The sequence below is a fragment of the Platalea leucorodia genome, assembly GCF_965183815.1.
Source record: "Platalea leucorodia genome assembly, chromosome: Z".
Classification (NCBI taxonomy): domain Eukaryota; kingdom Metazoa; phylum Chordata; class Aves; order Pelecaniformes; family Threskiornithidae; genus Platalea; species Platalea leucorodia.
The window spans coordinates 27068090-27088085 of NC_138858.1; positions in this window are offsets into that span (position 1 = coordinate 27068090).

The window sequence follows — 19996 nt, forward strand, 5'->3', positions numbered from 1 at the left end:
CAGGATCCCAGTTTCACCAGGAGGACTAGCTTTCTCCCAGCATGTTTCAAACAGGCATGGCTAGAGGTTTGGATATCTGGGAGTCCCGAGCCCATGGGGACAGCCCCAGGACAAGGTGTCAGGGCAGGGGAGGCAGCCCTCATATCTTCAGCCTGAAGCACACTGGAAGTGGGTCAGGGCTTTGGCCCAGCACAGCAACCTTTGCTTACTTGAACCGCATCCTAAAAACACTAAGCCCTTGCACCATGGCAGCCAAAACTGTGAGGTGTTGAACTTCTTGTAGTGTCTAAGTTCAAGTGGAGAGGAGGAATTCAGACTTTCTATGGTATGGGGCTGCCAGACACTGGCTCCTTTATGGGTGGTGGAGGGAGCTGAGTGCCCAGCCGCAATCTGGATGTAGGCAAGGTGCCAGCCTGGCAGCTCTGGATGGTGTATGATTTGAACAGCTCCAGGTGTCCCTCTTCAAGGTCTTCCAAACAACCACAATGCTCAAACAAACCCCAGGCAGCAGCAGGTGCTGGAGGGAAACCCCCATCTTCCACAGCCCAAAGCCGTACTGTGCCACCCTCATCCCTCCAAATCATCTTCCTCTGAGCCGAGGCTCAGGCTGAAGCAGAGCAGAGAGCTCAGCCCCAGGTGGGATTGATCTCTCTCTCTCTCTAGTGCATGTAAGACTCTTGTTTTAGTCTGGTAATGGTAATTAATTAGACCAACAACACCCTTAGGAAAAGCACTTCCCCTCTGTCACAGATGAGGAAACTGAGGCTCTGTAGACTATAGCCTGATGCTGTTTGGCCTCTGTCTGTCAAAACCAGTGAAAATACTTTCCTGGGCTAAATGGGATGACTACAACCCTTGCCCAAAGGAAGAAATGGTTCCCATAGAAAAAACTCATAGGGTACCCATTATTGCTGAAAACAAAAGGGCTTGGGGAAATTACCCTGTATTACAAAATTCCATAGTGGATGTTACTCCCTCTATCTTCCTCATAAAAATTCCTTGGTTGATCTAATAATTCACATACTCAAAATATCTTAATTAAATTTCTTTTTTTTTTTTTTTCATATGTAGGAAAACTGAGTTGAAAAAGGGGTTGAATCATTTCCTTCTACCAAAGCTTCTTTGTGTCCCTTTGGTTGGAGAACTGGTTTAATGTAGCTTTGGCCAGTACATGGACTAAAGTCAGCAAAGCTGGTCCTGAGCATTGATCCATGGCCAGAGTTCTCCTGGGTTTCAATTACTCCTCACCTCTCTGTCGGGCAATGGGCAGCAAAACACAGTTTTGAGTAGCCTTGAGAACGCACTTAGCTGTCAAGAGGCAGAACAAGGAGGCAGTGGTCTCTTTTCTTTCCTCTCCCACATTAGAAATTAATGTTGGCAACCTTAATCACTAAACCAACAACTTAAAAAAAGCAGTTAAGTAGTTAAGAAATAGATCATTTTCCAATAACAAGGAGAGAGACGGTTCTGGCTTGTAAACAGAATTCGTCATTCCTCTCCAAGTCCATGCAGAGCTCTTCTTCATTTTGGTTTCACTTGAGAGTTCTGCGCAGAAGCTGATGGTATGATCTGGTCTGTTGTATTTAAGAGGGCATGTATTTATTATACCATTTGTTTATGTAATCTGAATATTCCAGCTTGTGTCTAATATATGGAAATTACAAATCAGCTCAATATGATGTTCTGAGTGCAAGGAATATGGTTATCCTGTAAAGACCTGGTTTGTTAAAAATTAGTGATAAGATTAAGATGACACTAAAGTGCATTGCGTTACTCCCTATACTGTTGAAGCAAACCTAAAGGCCTCTCCCTGCACTCATATGCAGAAGAAACTTCCACCGAGCATAATAGGAGATTTTTCCCTATGTAGACACTGTAGGCTTGGCCCTTCATCCATTCCTAACATTGGTGAATAAGCAGAGTTAATGTGGAATCCTTTGCCATTTGCAATTCAGTGTGCTGGTTACCTGCTAGGGAGAGCTTGGGGTGAATTAATTTTCAGCTGAATATGTCATTAAGGAACAGGATTTATTAATGACCTATTAATGCAGACAGAGTCAAACTGAGCTCTGGTGCAAATCCTCTAGGATTCAAAGGAAATACAAAACTGCTTATGGGGCATGTGGTCTGTATATGGCTAGTTCCTGCCATCAGATGTGGATATATAGGCAATATTAAGTATTCTGTTTAACACTGTACACTTATATTCATTACCACTCAGAATAATAAAAACTTCCCATTTTATAGTGACATTTATTTACCGCCGGGCATCAGCCCAGGCAGAAGAACTCCCAGTTCACTCCTGTGTATAATCTCAGGGTCTGTCATTCACATGTAGAAAACTCAGCTCTCTATTTAGCACAGTGTTGGTGAAAGATAGACATTTACAGGGCCCCTCTGCCCTTGAGCTGTTCCATTAGTGCATGGAAAGCACCTTGCAGCCTGTGACAAGCGCAGCAGATCGGCACTAAATCAAAAATCAGTGCCAGCCAGGGATCTAAGCCACCATGAAGGTCACAGCCATCAGCTGCATGCCATCTCAATCCAAACAAAACACGCTGGATACAGGGGGATTTTCAGTACTCACAATAGGAGACAAACACATCATGTTAGAGTAATCCCCCGATAGCAGTGAAATGGGTAACTGACCTTTTAAATACTTTTGAGTATTTAATAAAACTTTGAAGACGGAGAAAGGAGGTGTTGGTAATTTTTGGGTGCTTTTTATAGTGTAACTGAAACGTTGGCTCTGTGCCACAGCAATGCAAAATGTTAACAAAGAATTTCTCTCCCAGTGCTGGGAGAGCTCATATGTTTTAAAAAGCTCATGAATTACTTCTCTATATTCAGTTTTTTCCCTAAATAAATGGTCCCTGTTCAGAATAATTTTCTCTATTGAATGCTAAGAAACTTACCCAAGTATCCTTAAGTGTTCAATTAATCTGAAAGAGATTTAAGTGACGACACAGTTGTGCACAGTATCTTTCCTAAAATTGTAATCGAAAGCAATGTCCAGAGTTGCATACTGTAATAGCAGCACAAAGGTAAATGAGGGGAAAAGAGAGGGATGGGAGATTAAGAGGTTTAAGTAAGGCAGTCAAGGTAGTCTACTGCCTGAGTTGAAAGGAGATGAAGAGAGATCGAACGGCAGGATCTGAACTGACCAAGCTGCGTGCCGTCTCTCAGCCGGGCTGCAGGAGGGGAACCAGGTGTCCATCGGTGCTGCGTACGAACCCCCACACTGGTACGCACATGTACGGGCTGATCTCGCTGGGGTCTGCGCAGGAGGTGCCCGTGTCATACGTAGCTCTCCATCTTTCCTCCACAGAAAGTGGCATTGAAAACTGTTTCCCTCTACAGGGGTCCTGAGGGTCAAGAGGACAGCGAAGGAAGAACAGCAATGGAGGTGAAAAAAGAAATACTAACTTCCCCTGTGGCCACCAGTGGCCGATCTCCCTGCTCAGCCCTGGGGGCTGGAGCTCAGGGTCTCCTCTCCTCCCGTGAGGGCTTGACCGCTGGGGCAGTAGGTTGACCCACAGTGGACCTGAGCACACAGGTTTCTGTTTGAGGTGCCCTGGCCTTCCGCAAGTTTCCCATGGATCTGCAGAGAGCTTGTGGAAATGTGGGCGTTTGGGAGCTAAACCCCAGCATCATTCCACTGATTTAGCCCCTTCTCTTTGGACATATTTTGGAGCACGCTCCCTAAGATAACTCCAGAGAAAAATGCCTTCCCTTTCCCAGGTCCCTTCCCTCAGGCTTTGCTCAAGGGGAGCCCTTGCCATTCCTTCAGGATGAACTCTGTGCTCTGATGGACAGAGTCTTTATTTCCCCAGCTCTATGGTAACTTATGTTCTGCAGCTCAAAAGGAAAAAACACAAACGTGCTGCCTGTGTGTCTGTGTGTGTGGCATACAGGGTGTGTGGGAGGGCAGGATGGTTTCCCTTCCTTCTCTATCCTAAGCTGCAAAGCTCATGTGCAGCTGCATGAGAGGAGAATGAGGGCCGCTTGGAAATAAAATGGCCAGAAGAGGGAAGGTAGAACTTCTTCCCCTTGGAGATCTTCACCTCCCGCTTTGGGAAGGACTGTTCCTGTTAGAAATGTAGAATGTGTAAAACAAAAAGAAAGGCTCTGAATGGGTAATATAGAAATAACATTTATTTAATCTATGTGAACAGATCTATTGATGTGTCCAAGCTCATTTTAGCTATGGTATTTCTGTCTTTGACAGACTAACTGGCTGCGTCATTAATTATACGGAAAGCTAATTTAAATAAGATACAAACTGATGCACTGGGTCAGGCTACATGTTCATCAGTGTCCAGCAGTTGATACAATGTCTTACGAAAAGAGTGTAAGAAGCAGAGCACATACAGGAGTAATCCCTCCCAGACCATACTTCCATGGCTGTGGGAATCAGCCTCAGCCAGATGCTGAACTGTATTTTTTAAAAGCCACCAATGGACCTACATTTCATGAGACTGCCTATTCCTTTCCTGAAATTATTTCAGTGTACTTTCCTAAATAAAGATGAAAGACCTGCCAATGTGTTTTTGGGAAAGAAGTGTTTCTCTTAGAGGAGAATATTTGCAAACGTGAATAGCATGTTTACATCACATTGCTGCTCTAAATGCTCATTTTTCTGTTAAAAAAACATGTGCATCCACGTACATGTGGCTGATTAATAGATCATTTTATACAGGTTAGGTACATCTTGTTTTTGCGTCAAAATTATATACGTCATCTGTACACTTGCACACACAAACACACACAAGAGCTCCGCAACCTGTAGCAGGGTGTTCCAACTACCAGCCGCCCGCTAAAGGCAGCGTATTGGACAACCAGGTGCCGTGAGGCCGCTGCGAACGGGGGAAACCCGACGGAGCTTTCCCCCCGCCCGAGAAGTTCCCCGGGACGGCGGGAAAACCCGACGGGGCGCGGGGCACGCGCGCGTTGTGGGCGGCTGCCACCTGCTGGCACCGCGGGGCGAGCCCGAAGCGGGGGCGAGGCGCCGGCTCCTGGGGCAGGCTTTTCCTCCTTTCGGCTGAGACCCAGGGTCAGGATTTTGTCCTCGCTGTGCCAGAGCTTCCTGTAAATCCATGCACATCTCTGAATGGTATTCCTTGCTTTAAATTCTCCCTGATGGCAGTTTCGCAGACGCTCAAGCGAGGGAGGCGCTTGAAAAGGAGCCAGCGTGAAGTGTCCTTTCCTCTTTCCTTTTTCTTGTTAGTTAATAAAGTTTTTGTATTCATCATTCATCAGGAGTCAGCCTGGGAGCGTGCTCTGTTTAAATGCTCTGGCTTTTCACTTAATGCATCCCATCTGTTTCTGAAATAAATTGCAATAATCCGTGTTTAATGTTAATCAATGTATTACTAAATATGCAAATTATATTAAAAGACGTGGTTTGAAAAAGCTTTCATTTGTAAATATGGTAGCTTAAAACAGGAAGCATATCTAAAAGCCATTTAGATACAGTAGCCTAACTCTAACAGTGTGGCTGATTTATAAAGCGGTTTGCAAGTTGATCTTTCTCCCACAAGGGGATATGTAGAACTGTTGCATATCAGATTTTGTTAACATCTGATGGGTTACTGCTAACAGTGTAAAAGCCTAATATTCACAACCATGTCTCTTATTTAAATTAAAGCAATCTTATTCCAGCTTTCTAATTTTTGTGCTCATCCTAACATATGAATTTGCATGAAGAGTTTATGAATCACAGTGAAAGCAATTTGAACAAGCTTTTTAATCAGTGCTACATCTTAGTGCCTGATTTCGATAATTCATTGTCTAAGGGGCTCTTTTGACCTCTCCTTCTCCTTTTAGGGGGGCCCAGTCTATCAAGCTGGCTGTCCCTGATGGTGCAGCCACAGCCTCTCCACTCCAACGCGTCACTTCACAGGAGGGTCCTACGCAGGGCCCTTGCGATGCTGCTCCCATCACCCATGTGGCTGAGCACCCTAGCTCACAGAGGCCCTGCAGCGTTGCTTGTGCTGCTATTAGACATACAGTAGAGGGTTGTTTGCACTTGTTGACTCTCCATGGTGCTGCACGTCATGGAAGTGCATGTGCACAAAGTTTACAGGCAGGACATGACCCCTGCGCCCAGCCCCATGGCCCTGAACGCAGGAAAGGAAACACTGGTGAGGAGCGTTGGAGAGAAGATCCAGCTGGGAAGATGAATGTGCTGAGATCTTCTGCAAACTGAGGTGGCCCTCTGTGGTCTTAGGCCAAGGTTAGCCATTGCTTCTCTTGTCCCTTTTTGCTTTGTTTTCTTGTTCACACTCCTGCTACCTTCACTGGACAAACTGCTTTATGAAATCATCGCTTCTCCGTGGTGGAGCAGCCCTACCTGGAAGCCCTGGGTACCGCAGGCAAGGGCGGGTAGCAGAGGTAGCTATGACCACCGCAGCAGTTATTCATGATAAGGCGGGGGGAAATCCCAGGAGGTGCTTATCTCCGTGGCTAGGGCTGCCTGTGTGAGACCAACCACTGCAAGTGCCATCCTTCCCTGAAAATGGAAATGATCTTTTGATAATTTTGTAGTTTTCCCTGAGATGGCAGCATTTGCTTAGTTTGTGTTTAGTTTGACAACACTTTTTTTTTCTTTCCCCACACTGTGTTACAGAAAATCCTTGATGTTTCAGGATGCAAGTCAATCTCTAAACACAGTTGTTTGAAAGGCAGCTTACCCGTTACCCTGGGAGATGGTCAAATCATAACTGCATGTGAGGGAGTTTCTGGTTTGCTTTTCTTTTTTTTCTTTTTTGCAGCTTCCTATGAAGCAGCCAGTGAAATTTACTGAGACATCCCAGAGCAGAAGGACCAGGAGACCAATTTATTGTAAACTCACCTGTGCTTGATGGGGATCTGTTGGGTCCTCACATATTTGCTGTCATTTCCACACCCTTCGGAAATGTAGGCACCATTTTGATTGAATTTGGGACTAAGAAGGAGCAAATCTGGGACAGTTTTGACTGGACTTCTTTCAAATGACCATTTGATGACATATTATTAAACGTTTGATGGCTTTGCCACAGTTGCCATGAGAAATTGAGCACAGATGACTTAGTAGCTAAGTTTTGCTAACCTTTTAGATGTCCTGAAACCCAGACCTGGTCTTGTCTATATTTGTGAGCAAACCTCTCAGGAGCTAGAAGTGGGAGCAACGTTAGCACAAACCTTGTGAACCCAAACTGTTGAGCTCCACATGGCTCTCTTTGTGACACCACTGGTGCAGCTCAATAGCCCTGTAACACCACATATCAGGAAGAGAGGGAGAGCATTATTGATATACTGTTATGTATTTACGTTCAAACATATGGAAACGTTCCCCTTTTTGCCCTGTAAGCTTAATAAAAGTACTTTGGGAAATGAAAAGGTGAGAAGTAAATAAGAACTCCTACTTTCTCCTGGAGAAAAACCAAGAGGGATATGTGTACAAACAAGAGGATGCAAACCTGTTAGAGAAGCAGCTGGATTATAAGGTTGAGGGCTTTACTTGCCCACATGGCACGGAGCTCTGAGGGAAGGTTAAACTGCTGAACTAGTTGTGATTTCCCGGTTGGTTCCTTGTGTGTGGCACTTAGGGGATTGATAGCACAGGTCTAAGTACTCCCAAGGGTACCCTGGGCAGGGTGACACAGCCCCCTGTCCCTCTTGGTGGGCAGAAGCCATACGTGAGCTTCTCCCAGGCAGCACTTTTCACTGCCACAATCCTATAAGTTGAGTGCCTGCTTCTGGGTCCAAAGTAGCAGCTTGGTTTGACTTCTTTTTCACAAAGCAGCACTATTCCTTCACGTCACGAAGCCTGGGGTTTGCCCTCAGCCCTCTGGGGATTTTGGTGATGGCACTGTGTTTGGTGACTGAGATTGCCCTCAAGGAATTTTTTTTTAATCTCATCTAATCAAATTGAAAAAGTTAAAGTAACAACTAGGTCTGGAATGAAGATCCCTATTCATAGAGGATTTATTGACAGTACCTTTGAAAGTACTGTTTAATATGCAAGGTAAACAAATTAAAAATCCCAGCTTGTGGTCCAAGGGCATTCACAAATTAGAAATGACCCCCTGCCTGCCCTGAGAGTGCTAATGATGTAAAAGCTGAGAGGAGCTGAAGCCTCTTGGGAGAAGAGAGTGGGTCAGAGGGGCTTTTGTTGAATATACCAATCTGTTTGGCTTTGACAGGCTCTTTGTCTAACTTGGGAGATGACAAGAGGAGCTGAGCCGTCTGGCAAAGGTGGGGATGTCTGTCTGCACGAAGCCGCAAGCTTTATGCATTCGTCGTTTTGTATTCGCTTAACTGCTAGTACCTCTTGACTGCCTGAGACCAGAGAAAACACTCCCCATTGCCTGCAGCTACAGGGAGAGAGAATCGGCAGCCTGAGTCAGTATCAAGAAGGGTGACAAGAAGGATCTTAAATTACAAATCCAGTAACTCTGTTTTGCTTCACAGCTGTTTTCATCACAAAGGTTGTCTCTAACCCAGAGCTGAGAAAGCAAAAAGGTCACCCAGTAAACTGTGTGTCTACATCTCACTCAAAGGCTGTCATGGGGAGTGGAGCGCAAGTGGCGGCAGCATTGGTATCAACTGCAGCAATGCATTGGTGAGGTCTGAAGGCTGAGCTGGGTGTCTTGGTGCTGCCAAGGACCACACGTAGGAGCCAGTCTTCTCTCCAACACACACTGACCCTTGACCTCCAAACCACACTGCTGCTCAGGAAAGGCTATCTTGTCGGGGTTTTTTTGCCCAGCTGGGCTGTTTTGGAGGTTAAGCAAATCCACTGGGGATTCTTATACCCTGCACAGGAAGGCAAAGCTCTGTCCTCAGGAACACATTCATGATTTTCCTTGACTCTATCAAGAATTTGTGGGAAGTTCTGGACACACTGAAATAAAAAAAAGCTGCGCCATCAGCTGCAGATAATGCCAAGATGGATATCCAGATGTATATCCAGGTGGATATCCATGGAAGTCCAGATGCATATCCAGAAAGTGCAGGTGGGGGAGCCTGGCCGTTCTTTGGCTGCTGCATGAAGGAAAAAGAAGAATTTCCCTCATCTTTTTCCTTTGCTTCTCTTGGATTCTCACTTGGATCCAGAACTGATCCAGCTAAGATACCATGTGGACGCAACTGCTGCTACAACAAAAAAAGAGATGGTGGTTCCAAGCCCATATTCACAAAGTAGCACTTGCAGAAATTGCAATGAATGACATTGTTGAACAATCAAATGTGATTTTAAAAGCTGCTGCTGGAGAAGGCCTGACTGGCAATGCAGCAAGTTGGCTGGATAGTGGCAGAGCTGCTTCAGCTGCTTTGGAAGCCTGCACATTTCAAAAGCCCTTCCTGATTTTTTGATATCTGTTTAGAACACCCTGGAGATGTGTCTTCCAAAGGCACTGAGTCCTGACAGCTGTGGACAACTCTCCTTTAGTGGACAGTGCTCAGCATGTCTGAAATTGGACCTAAAGCCTGGTACCCCAAATCAAAGAACCCCAAAATGTGTTCATTTAAGCTGGAAGGTACTGAGCTTTACTTTGGAAAGGTCCACTAGTATTTAGAGCCTTGCTAACTCTTGATGGGAAACATGTCTAACTGCTGAAAGAGTCTCTAGCAGAGAAGAGCAAGAGATTGACCGAAGATTTCCCTTTTTAAGCTCTTAACTGAGTGAGTCCTTGTCACCTCTCTCGCCTCCACCCTTTCTGTAGCTCATGCCCAGGAGGTTCCCCTTGAGCCTGCCAGGGTGCTGAACATGGTCAAAGCTGCTGGGCCACAGCACCACCTCATTCTGCCCAAGACCACAACTCGATCAGTTTTGAAGGGCCTCAGAGGGGAGAGAGGAGCTATGGGCCTGATATTTCCCCATTCCGTGACAACAAGTGATGGGACCTGTGGCTAGCCCCAGGGTAGGAACATTTATCCCCTAATTCATTCAGGCAGGCTGAGGTTGCCTATCTGGTGGCTCTTTGTAAAGAAGCAGCTCGTGTCTGTGAACAGCGATGACTGGGTTTTTTTGTCTCTTTGGCTGCATGCTGCACAACAAAACGCTAAAACCATCTGACTCAGAACAGAAACATCACAAACGTTTCTTGATTGTTTTAATGTAAGTATCATCATTTCAACTGGGTTACACTTTACCATGGCTGAGTTCCCACAGCTGAAACAGGAGCCATATTATCTCCTGGTGAATTCAGGATATGTAAAGCTCTACCAAAGAAGCTGATCATTGGTTTTTAGAAACTTGTGTTCAGCTGAGATATGAGCTTTAATCTTTATCAACTGGGTTCAGCAGTCCTCAGAGCCTACATTTTGGTCATCTCAGAAACAGAAGTCAGTTTTTACTTATGTGGATTCCCTTAAGTACACTCATCTCACAGAATTTCACATGGTATGCAGTAGACACCATCCTCTGAGTCCTTATTAAATTGAAGATGAGTAGCAAGACAAAGTGAGACTATGCCACAGGGCTTGTGCTCTCACAAGTCTGTGGACAAAAGAGGAACAGGTGTGCAAGCTCACAGCATTAGCATAGTAAAGAGGTGAGAAAGGAGAGCCCAACTGCTGAGGTGGAGAGCAAGAATATATCTGGGAAAGAACAAAAAAAAAAAAATTGGAAGTACAGGGAAGTACACAGAAATATAGGAAAGTACTTAGCTGCTCACTTTGCTGACTTGACCATGAATGAATGAATTAGCTATTGAAATCTGTCAGAAAAAGATATACCATGATCCTGGTGGCTGGATGTTACAGTCAGACAAATTTCAAGATGCTTTTAAACATTTTTAAACGGTGAGGTGAATCAAGCCCTGGAGTAGCTTGATGACATATGTGCCAGATTCTGTCACGTGAGATCCCTACATGGAGAGCAGCTGCCTTTATGAAGACCTGTTGCATTTTGCATGGAGCTTGCTATAGAAGTGGCTGGGTGAAGTTTTCTGGTCTGTGTTGCATGGAAGATGAGAATTACCAAACCTAGTAGCTCCTTCTGGCTTAAAACTTATTTCTGAAGAGCTGGACTTTTGTAGGAAGACTGCCTGGGAGGAAAGAAGAAACTTTAGAAAGGACTGAAAGCCTATTAAAATGTCCTTCAAGCCAGGACACCATGGAGACCAGTGCACTCCTCAAGAAAGCAGTATTGAAAAAAGAGAGTGTTGGTATCAACACAACCTGTCCTATGCTAAAAGGAAAGCAAGAGAGGAGGAGTATGATTCTGAGGATCCTTGTTTAGACAGGGGAACTGATTCTCCTGAAATTCACGTGGCTTTTACACTGGCTTTGTTCTTTTGACCAAGGCTCCCGGTCCCATCAGTCACCCATCTTAACTGTTTTTGTGCCCTTTTTTGCCGTTCTTGTTATGAAGAGAACAGTGTAAGAGAACAAGCTCTTGGGAATCATTTGTGCACTAAGCAGAAGATTGCAGCTCTCACCTAACTTTCCTTGCAGCCCAGATGCAGCATGTGCCTGTACTTGCTCTGGAAAACAACCAAGGCAAATTTCATACTGGAGGAGGCAAGGAAAGCCAGCACAGCAACAGGACAAATGACACAGCTGGTTAGCTGGCACTCAAACACAGTATGCTACACCATCCAGACTCTTCTGCCACAAAATTAGCCTTGAGAGCAACACTCTTATGCTTCCAGCTGTACATTGTGCAAGGATTTATGAGATCAAGGCCAAAGAAAATGGGGCCCTCTCCTGACTTAACCTTACTCATTACTTCAAGGGGGAATTTGTATGAAAAGGGAGCAAAGGATATGGCCTAATACTGCTGTCCTTTTGTGGCATTTCAGTAGTTTCATACAGAGAAGGGAGTCAGAATTATAAAACCATTTTATTTAATGACATAGTATGAATTAATATAGTAATATTTTTTAACCATGGTACATGTAGAAAAGAACTGTTCCCTAGCTAATCTTCTAAATCATTATGGCTCATCAATTATAATTTTTGTTTGAACTTATTATGTAAAGTTGAATGACATTTTATTTCAAACTGTGCAGACTGAAATATGAAAGAAAAAACCTCAGTATATGGTGCTCATGTAACCTACGCTGCAGTGTATTTCTTAACTGGAGTGCTGGACTTTACAGTCAGACTCAGATATCACCTCCTATGACTGAGCCTTTACTCCTTCAGATATTTAGTTGCCTGCTTCCCAGTAACTTGACTGGAACAAATGAATGAAATAATGAAATATTTTCAAGATTTGGCTTTAATCTGTTTTTCTGAGTGGGAGGATTCTTCTTGGATAATGGAAAGGGTATACCACATGAAAACCAGTTATTAGAATGTGGCCCACATAGCATTTGGGCAACATACTTAAACACAAATTTGCCTTTTAATATTTTGGTGACTCAATTCAAACAGTGCACATTGGAAATGTGATGGAAATACTTTGCCAGATTGGACCTTGGTAAATAAATGGTGACATTTCCTCATCACCCCCTCTCTCAGTTCAGAGAGCAGAGCAAGATATATGCATCTTTTAATCCCATCTAACTGTATAGCTGAAGCGGGTACCTAGTGTCCTTTTGCTAGCCCAGTGCACCAGTACTGGAGCATAGGAAGGGGGTTCTTGGAGCGACCACTGCCTCTGTCCCTTACAGGCCCTTTCCAAGGCTGCCCATGTGTCATTGCACAGCCACATAGGGCTTTTCCCACCAAAACCTTACTTTTGAACAAAAATCCTTCTAATTTCCCAGCCACTTTCTAGTGTCTCCCTGATACACTAGGGAGAGCTATGTCCCCTTTCCACTTGTGTTTGGTTGAGCTGGATTTCTGGTGTTGCCTGGTGTAATCAGCCTTGCGGGTTACGGTGACTGCTCCCTGCTCACATATGGGTGTGAATTCATCTTTTCCGACTGGGGGACCAGAGTTGCACATACCACAGTGAGTGAGGTCTTGCTAGCATCCTGTGCATTGGTCTTCATAAATCCGTATCTGTACCAGAAGTATCTCACCATTGTGTTTGCATAGATAAGTTGCACAGTCGCGTCACACTGCCAACGTATTCCTATGGCCAGGAACCGAGTGTCACCCAAAGAGAACTAAACAATTAACAGTAGAGGATGTTCAACAACTTCTTTGGCAAGGCCCCAGAGGACACCAAGAAATGACCCGTCCTCTCATTGTGGTGACTTAATGTGCTGTAGGTATTGAAAGCTTCTGCTGCAGCCGCCAGAGTATTCACTACGGCTAAGGCAGTGAGGCTTTTTCCATTTTGAACCTCTTTGCTACATGCATGAAACTTTACTATGATCAGCTGCCAGGCTATATTTGTCCTCTCAAGAGGAATTTTTTGTAAGGGTAAAGGAATCTCTCAACCATTTCTGCATTAGGGAATAAAGGAATACCCTGTGACCATATTTGCCCTTACTGTGAAGGGGACAGGCTATTAAAATTTTAAGTCTATGCTTAGCACTTAACCGTACCCATACCTAAATGCCACTAGAAAACACAGGATGAAAAAACGTGATTGACAAATAGGAAGATAACTAAACAGAAATATGTCACATGCACAGTACAAAACAGTCTAAATAGGGTTATTAATAAGTCTTTGTGCACAAATATACACCGCTTTGTTTAAAAATTTGTTTAAATTCAAAGGAGATTTTCATTTGTTCAGTCCAAAGCCCAGTGATACCAGCTGTAAGTGACTAGTACAAACTACAGCTTAGTCCCTAAAAACATAGCAAAATGACTTTTCAGATGTGCTGTTGAGAGTTTTAGGGCTGAAACACAACAGGACAGATGAAAATTGGAACTTTAAACTTCCGCTCTGTGTCTCCTGGCTACCTACAGTCTTACACTGCTGCATCAATTTCAGTTTTGTTGTTTTAGGAAGTATGGTTGATGACTCTGACTTACTGGCTCTTCCTAAAGTACACTCTGAAATATATCCAGGGCACTGTGTAGGTATGTTTTTTATTTATGACCTATTACATACCAATGTATTTTAAGCAGTAATTTAAATTAGCTCTGTTTGCTTTATTAAATATGATTACTGTGTATTTATGCTGCTGTATACCACTGGAATCCTAAAGAGGGACAAATATCCCATTTGTCTGAGTGCGGCACAAATACAAACTAAAACGGTCCACCTTTCAAAGAGGTTATAATCCAAATACAAGCAAAAAGATTGCAAGGAGATGCAGATGGGGTGGCCTATGGTGCACATGGGTAGGTGAAAGTTTTGGTCAGTGCCATAAGGATAACTTGCAGCATATCAGCCCAGTGGTTTCTAAGGAAGTTGTGGGTTTTGTTGCAAAGGAAAGTTGGAAGAAGGGATTGGAGGGGGGACAGTGAGATTTTTTTGTGGGCATTCCTATCACACGTTCAATACAGTGTAGGAGAAAGGACATAGGCGTTCACCAGCAAAGTAATGACAAGGCATGAGATGGCTGAAAGGGGAAAAAAAAGAGTGACACTAGACCCCAGCCTTTGAATCGTGAAGCTGATGGGGAGAGAAATGCTTCAGTGGGGACCAACTCAGATGCGGAGCTACCTGGGGTAGTCTGAGCCAACCCCCACAGAAGCCATCCCTCCTCCGATGACTGAGGATGAAACATCAGCACCCTCAGCACCTAAACTGGCTGCCTAAGTTAGGAGGTGTAAGTCATGCTCTTTGCAAAGGGCTGCCTGTTTTACTCCCGGAAGGGAATGGAAATCCTACCAGAATTCCTTTGCTTTCATGTAGCCATAGTATCGAATTCTGCCTGGATTTCATCGTGACCCAGCATCAGTTAATACCCATTTGTTGTAAAGTATTAGACATAATTGAATTTACACTTTTCTCATAAAGTTTTTGAAATGTAACTAATTTCACTGTAATTGTGATCTTTAAAATTTGAATGGTATCTTTTATTGAATAGCTGTTGCAGGGCATCATCAGCTTATGGACTTTAATATCTGCAATACAGTATAATTTACATGATTCCATTAAATGTCTATCAGATTTCAAGCTGGGTTTGAGGCTACTGCATTTGAATTACCAAAAAGTATACAAATTGGAAACTAAAAAAAAAAAAAAGGATCAGAGTACGGCTTTAATTTCTTTGTTCAAATCTACCATGAGGGTGAGGAAAATTTCTTTTTAAACAAAAGAATCAGATCCATTCCTTATGTAAACAAATGATTTAGAAAAACAAGGTTAGAATGCCACCTGGGGGCTTATATTGCCATCACACTTCACTTAAGATCCGAGCAGCTTGCGATTTGTACTGTCAGATTAAAAAAAAAAAAATAGTTCACTCCATTTTCTTCACAAAGTACAGTCAGATTTTTAGGAACTCATAAAACTGTTATTCCATTTTATGGTACCTGCTTCCTTAGTCCTTTAGCAAGAATATAATAGAAGAAATGGGCACTGAAGATGCAAACCACTTTACTTTGCAAAGGGGAACACAGCAATATGGCTCAATGTAGGATACTCTGCTTCTTTTCACAAATACATGTAAACCAAACACAAGATACATAAAAATAAGCACATTTATTCACAACATGCAGTAGAAAATGCTAGATTACATCAGCCATATGACAGAGAAGACCACAGAGTTTGTGGAGGCAGAAAAGTGATCATTCAAGCACAAAAAAACTGTGTAATGCAGCAAATCAAAGCATTAAAAATGGAAACATACAGACCACATTTCTAATCCATTAAATTAGTATAAAAATAAATCTTTCCTTGACTTTAAATTAGGGATTGCAAACCCAGTGTGGCAAAAGTGAGAACTGACCCAAATCTTTGCCAGAAATTACAACTAAATACAAATTCTTGCTGTTAGAAACATGGGTAACCTCTCCCCACTATTAGTATTCATCTGCACTTTTGGTGACCTTTTATGATTCAGACCAGACAGGAGAATTTAATTTTTGCACACTTTTGCACAGCACACATTTTGCACACTTAGGTGTTAAATCTAAAGCTGAGGGGAGAGAGGTGATCCCATTTCCTTGAGAATTTTACCAAGTTAACATTTAGTTTTCCCTCAGTCAGGAGCAATGCAATAGCCTTCTCCACTCCTCCCCACTCCCCACGACGGGGCGGATGGGAGCACTGCGCTGTCAGGCTCCATCTCAGCTTACGTGATAAGCTGCACCACAGTCATAAGACCCTAAAGCACTCAGGTACCTACTGCTGGATCCTTCCATTGAGTGAGCTGCTCCAGGGCAAAGACCTGGGAACCTGGCTGTCCTACTCCACATGGTCCTTGTGGCAAGGAGGACCATGAAGGACGTCTATCTCTAGGGGCAAAGTTATTGTGTATTTGCCTACATCATGGATCATCTGACCAAGAGAGAAAGAAGGCAACATGCAGAGGGTATCCCATATAATTGGGCAACACGTGAGTTTCTAACGTGGCTTCAAGGGTAGCCAAAGCTGTTGACTGGTAGGGGTGACAAAGCCTTTTCTTGCAGCCCGCAAAATCTGGTAAAATGCAAAATTATTTTTTTGCATTTATGAATCTGAATCCATGCAGTTCTTTGGACTATAAGCAACTCCAGCTACTCTTGATGCAAGCAGCTGATCCCTTCTTCAGGAGAGAAACATTTCTGCTCTCAGAGACAACACTGTGACTGGCACTGTAGAAACCCTCTCAGGATACATAGAGTGAAGTTAATTACCACCCATGGTTGAACTTTCATTCCCTAGCACGTTCCCAGAGGAGTTTAGATCCGGGCTCACCTAGATCAAGTTAATATCCCAGGCCTAGTGCAACCTGGACTCAGGCCAGGAGGGGGAACCCAATGTGCTCAGTTGGCATTGCTGAATGATCTCCTGCCCTCCTCCTAAACCTCTGTATGCTGATGGTTACATACAAGATAGGTGGTGATGTGACAAAATGCATCAAATCCTTCAAGGAATGCCCCCAGGTTGCCCGGGTCTACCACAACGACCTTGAGCTGGCAAGAGCTACAGGATCCATTTTTCCCTCAGCCCTTTTCATCACCGTCAGTCACTAAGTGAGCTGGTTAGACAGCGTGGCCTCAAGCACCAGAACAATGCAAGTGACACTTAGCTGTGTTATCCTCCATCACCCAGGGCCATGTCGTACCTCTAAGAGGGCCTATAGATTGAAAGGGATTCGTTCTCTGCAGGAATAACGGATATCTGAGCATTTGAGTCACTCACCTGACCTGGGGAATGCAGCATCATGACCTGTTAGCCATTTCCTAACAGGATGGATTTAACAGCCATTGAATATAAGGAACAGTAGAATGGATTTTTAAGGCACATATCATATACTGGTTGTAGAGGAGTATAAAGTAGGCTCTCCATTCAAATATCATCTGTTGGCTGGGCTACTCTGCTTCTAACTCTGTTTCTTTAATATATGAAATGTTTTGGACAGTATTTGATCCTGGCAGAGTGTGAAATCCTTGCAGGCACTTTTCAACCGATACATTTATTAGACATAAGGGAAAATAGTGTCTGGATTAGGCATGGATTTTGAAACTGAATCACAGCTAACTATATCTCAAAGGTATATAGCCTGATTTAGAGAAGTCATCTTTAAAATAACATTTTCTAGTACCTTTGTAAAAATCCCTCTAAGTAATTATTAAAATAAGACTGATTCTAAACTGTTTACTTGTTCCTATCTACTCTGTTCAATGAATATAATCTACAGAAAAATTTGAATTGTGTGTGTTGAGGAAACTGTAATAGGCTTCAGCAATTTGTAAACAGAGAAGCAATGTCAGTGCATTAATCAGCTTTTCTCTCTCGTATATAAAATTAAATTCTGATGTACATGTATGTTAGCTACACAGATCTACAGCTGTGTGTTTTGTATGTGTGTGTATACATACAGATACCTATACATACATATATGCAAGTTCATGCAGCAAACAAATAGGTCCATTTGTTTAAGTGTCTTGATGCCTACAGTAAACTAAGGCATTATGCAGTTTATTAGTGGGACTGCAGATGGCTGTGTGAAAAGCTTCTTATTGTTAATGACTATTTCAGGGATAACATCATGGGAAGATGAAAATGACACATATGACTGTGACACAAAAGTGACAGTGTTTGGGGGAGAGGTACAAATGCTAAGCATCCAAACCCCGTGGTACTGCTGTACAGTACTTTCACTATGCAAAGCTCATAGGAACATTAAAGTTACCAGTCTAACAAGGTGACTGTAAAATGACTGTTTCTGAAGACTTGGGATTTTTAGAGGTTTATGTTGGTGTATTGGGCTGGTCTAACAGAAGAAGCCAGGCAAGAACTATACAATGAAAGTGACATATTAGAAATGTTAATTAAGAGAGCACAGAGAGGAAGAGAGAACCTAGTGACAGTTTCTGTCCCTAACTGCTATGGCAGAGGCCAGGATCTCATTGGGGTTAGTTAAAAGGGAAGCCATTGTGCTAGACGCCAGAACAAAAAAGTATTCCTCCATTCAGCTACAAAGGTCCAGGGATAAGAAATGCCAAGTTCGTGGAACAGTCTCCTTCTGCAAGTGTAATTATAACATGTCCTGCAAATTTCTTGTGGTGACAGTTGTTCTCAGACCCATCATTTTCATATTGTTTAAGAGACTTAACACAACCATTCGCCAATGGCCAACAGTTGACAGCAACAAGGCGTCACATTGCAGAAGACACTGCATCTTGGCCTGGCAACTGGAACGCTGTGGTGGATTGCACTCTTTGCCTAGACATCACGACAAACATAGCACCTGTACAAACTATGCTGGGAAACAGAGAAATTATTTCTGCTCCCAGGAAGTGTACAATAGATTAGATGTTTGGAATAACAACAACAACAAAACCAACAACTGTTTTTTTAAGATTACAAAAAGGATTTAAAAAAGAAGTATACAGAAATTCATACAACATACAAAGGTAGGGAAATGGGAAACCAAGTAAAGGAGCCAGAAGCAGACTGCATTGTTAGTTTAAAGAAGGAATTCAAACATGCTCAGAAGCAGAGTTCTGAACTCAGGTCTAATTAACAACACAAAAGGCACTCTCCTGAAGTCCCTCAAAGCCATGCAAGGCTCCATGTTCACCATGCAGGGACCTGATGCATTTCTAGCTCCTGTTATGAAGAAAGTGTCCCAGCATCGCTGTTACAAAGACAGTACACCACCTACAGCCTTCCAGATGCTGCCACGGACGTCAAAGCTCTGTATCTATCTACAAAGATGCTGTTCAGCATAGTACTGCACTGCATTTTTTCTATCCTGTCTCTTCCAGATGTGTGAATTCTGATACAGCAGCACAGGTTAAACAAGTAGGTATGGCAGGAAAGGAAAGGTAAAGTCACAGAGTGTATTTTCCTCACTGCATTAAAGAAGAAAGAAGATCCTTACTTACTTTGCTAACTTGAGTAAGCAACATTCCCTGTCCCTGTATCTAGTGTACTAAGTGCTGTCCCCTCTCTTTTTTTTTTTTTTTTTTTTTTTTTGAGGGGATATGACTATGGATATTGTATTTGAGGATTACAGGTCATACAAGTGTAAGTAGTGTTGTGCTGTGCAGTGCTTGTTGCATTAAATGAGATGCAGTGAAACAAGTCAACTCTTGCCCATTTGGAGGAGATACCATATTATTTAGGGAGACTGCTGAAGAGCAGGTTGGCGATGACAAAATATTACCATGGAAACTCTGGCAGATATAGCTGCACGCAGAAAGTAATCCCACTGGCTGTGGCCTTAGTCTGCAGGAACAGTACCTCTGAGCTGGGAATCTAGCACAGCTGAACTGAAGTGGAAGAGCAGGAGCGTGCTAAAGTAGGAGTAAACATCTCCTACTTTAAAACTGGTTTATGGTTGTCATCAACTTTAGTTTGCTGAGAAGCTGCAAAGAATTCACAGAAGTTAACAAATGGCAATACTCAGGTTGCAGGCCACCCGTATTTGTCAAAGTTATGTCAATACAGCAGCATTTCTTCCTAGACCTAGGATGCATCCCTTGCTTTCCACACACGGGTTGATCACTACTAGAAGTTCAAGTTTTAGCAAACCACCATTATCTCCTGCTCTAGGTG